At 41.9% G+C, this 3,156-nt stretch overlaps 1 pseudogene; it reads right to left on the reverse strand.

The window, feature by feature from the left end:
- Positions 1-1,626: 1,626 nt before the first annotated feature.
- Positions 1,627-3,114, reverse strand: LOC141818864 (phenolic glucoside malonyltransferase 2-like; annotated as a pseudogene).
- Between the last annotated feature and the right edge of the window lie 42 nt (positions 3,115-3,156).

Consider the following 3,156-nt stretch of genomic DNA (forward strand, 5'->3'; position numbering starts at 1 on the left):
TAACAAAATTTAATAAGTTTAATTAATATATATAAGATATTAATAATCTTCTAAACATTAATAAGCTCTTCTATAGTCTCTCAAGAATATTTTTTTATTAATATATAACATAACTAAAAATATATAGAACAATATTATTTAATAATTATATTCTATTTTGTTTTAATAATTATATCCTAGAATATTATATTCTGCAGAAGAATAGAATATTTATATTCTAGAAGGCATGGAACATGCTTTGCAATATATAATTGAAAGTCTTGAGATTGATTAAATGACAAATGATATTAAATGGATTAAAGTAGATCCGATCACGAGAGTTCGATGATTCAAAATTATCATAATTAAAAAAATCTCTTCTTGCAGAATAGAAGAGATTTTTTTAACTATGATAATAGTTTAAAAAAAAAAAAATTTCTCAACCCACCACTACAATAGTTAGATCTCTAATGTGGTTTCTAGATATCTCAGCTCTTTTGCAAAAAGGTGGATCCGTCATCTTAGCGGCTCCACACGGTCGATCCAACGACCATCTGTGAGAATGTAAATCGAGAAAGTGCAGTTGGTTACGACGCAGGAGGGTATTGCCTGATTTCGTCATAATTCGAACACTTACCCTCTTCTGTAAGTCTGTTATATCGTAATCAATTCACCTATGCCACGGGGGCTAGATATCTCAGCTCTAAACCTTAGCTGCAGCGTACTATAAAATATTTTTCATTGCTAGGTTATGTCATTTGATAGGCAGTTACGATCGCCGGAATAATCGATGTAATCCGAAACATGATCCAAATTTAAAAAATCTTAATTTTTAATTTTAATTTTACATGGTTCATAAGAAATTATTATTTATATTTTATTTTTGTTTAAATATTTAAAATTTTATAAATGTAAAAAAAATAAAAATTATGAACTTAATTAAGTTGTCTATGTTTAAAATATAAGAGAATTAAAATCATTTGATATAAAAATCTTTTTTACTTCGGTCAAAGTTACATTTTTTTATTTTTGTTATTTCGTTCGATGTTTGAGATTCAAAAAAATCAGGAGTAAAGTAAATCAAAAGGATATTATATTAAACTCTAAATCATTTATATTTTTTTAATACCAATAGTTTGTATTTAATATTAATATTATTATATTTTAGCATGATATATATATTTGATTAATTTTGTATTATACTTGTCTTTGCTATATATATAATTTTATTATTAAATACACTATATCTTTTTAAAAATTTATTAGTGGATATCTCATAAAATTGCCAATCTTTTTCTTTGATTTACAAGTTACCGTTGACATTTTATGAAGAAGCTCAATAATCTTCGACTTCACTAAACATGTGCATTCAGCTCTAGCTGCTAGGTCAGTAACTTCCTTGAAGATTTCTTCATGATGCTTAATTAATTCACCCCCACCAGATATACTTCCTCTTTTCTCCATTTCATTTTGTAGATATCGTTCCAACTGCTGCCGTATAATGTCAGATCGACGAAATGATAGTTAGGCATTGAAAACCATGTTTTCCTATACGGAGATATAATCGAAAATATACAGGAAGTAATTCTCACTGATATATGGTAGAACACAGCAGCAATGACAAAGCATATTTTGTAGGTGGATAAGTAAAAAGAACTACGCACGATCATTCTTCTGAAACTTGTGTGATCTTAAATCCAAGCCATGGCGACTGTCGAATCAGTTCACTGCAGCAGCTTAAGACCATTTGAGAAGTGAGTCTGAAACTCATCCATCTCAGTCTTAGGCGCCACCAAACCGATCTCCACTCCGCCGCTCTCATATCTGCTCTCCGACACCGAAATGGCTCCTGCCCACGTTATTATCGACGGCATGTCCACCTTCACCGGCCTTCCCCACCCGAAATCCACGTCGTACACCTTGAAACCCGGCGACCCCGCAACTCTCAGCGGACTCTGCAGCGCGATCGCTCGGTACTTCTCCGGCAACTTGTCTGCGTCTTTCAGCGGGTCTTCCTTACACTGTTCGATGGCTTCCCCGATGAGTCGAGCCGCAGCCGCCACCCCATCTTCTCCCGTGAGGTCGACGGCCTTCGCCTGGGTGAAGTTGCCGATTATGCAGTTGCCGAAGTACTCCGCTGGTAGCCGGGGCTGAATCCGCTCCCTGCAGTTTCCGGGGAACATCACGTGCACAGTGCTGTCCGCGTTGTGCCCTCGCGCTTTGACGAGGGAAACCCACGCGTAAGCGTAGGTCGCCACGATGCTGGAGCAGTGGAAAGCGGAGTTGTTCATTTTGGAGGAAACCATCTCCTTTAGCTTCCGAAGGTCGTCGGCGGTGAGCGTCACCGTGCCGATGACCGCGTCCGGAGGCGCGAATTGGACCATCATAGGTCCGATGTTCCGCGCGGCGGCGGTAAGGCTACTGAAACACTTGGAGTACGCATCATTAGGGTTCGGAACTGAACTCCGGTCGAAGGAGGGCGGCGTCGGCGCCTCCTTCTCGTGTCCAGAAGCTCTACAAGCCCACGACGACACGAACCGTGTGGAGCTTGAGCCGTCGCAGGCCGAGTGGTGGACGGTGACGGCCAAAGCCAAGCCTCTGTTGGGGAACAGAGTCACCTGCACGGCCATCACCGGCCGCTGGCCATCGTCTGTGGGCTCCGGCAGCTGAGCAATTAATGGTTGTATCCTGGTGTATTCGCGTGGGTTGCTTTTCGAGAGGTCGTCGAAGTCGCCGTCGTGCTCGGCGACGGAGAAGGGAACAGAGTCGCCCTCGGCGTAATGGAGCTCGAACTGGCTGTGGCTGCCAGGGGTAGGGCGGATCTTTCCAGCGAGGGGGTAGAAGTCTTGGAGGGCGAGGGAGAGGGCGGACTTGAGGATGGAGAGGTGGGAATCGAAGAAGTGGGAGGTGGAGTGGGGGAAAGAGTAGAAGAAAACACGTTGCACCGGCTTGAGGTAGAGAAAGCCTATGTCGAAGAAGGTGAGGGGGAGGGAGGATTCCGGCACCGATCCAGGCGGAGGAGCGACGCAAGAGGTCTCGAGGACTCGGAATTCCGTTGGCGGTGACGCCATTTTAGAGATAGAATAGAAGACGGAAGCTTGACTGGTGAGCTGGTGGCCACTTCTCCATGGCCGACGACAACCATGTATAGGCGATGCTGCTGTTTTATTGTTTTTT

Source organism: Curcuma longa, unplaced genomic scaffold (assembly GCF_044706935.1).
Source record: "Curcuma longa cultivar G26 ecotype Majalengka, Jawa Barat unplaced genomic scaffold, ITB_CL_G26_1.1 contig_26332, whole genome shotgun sequence".
Classification (NCBI taxonomy): Eukaryota; Viridiplantae; Streptophyta; class Magnoliopsida; order Zingiberales; family Zingiberaceae; genus Curcuma; species Curcuma longa.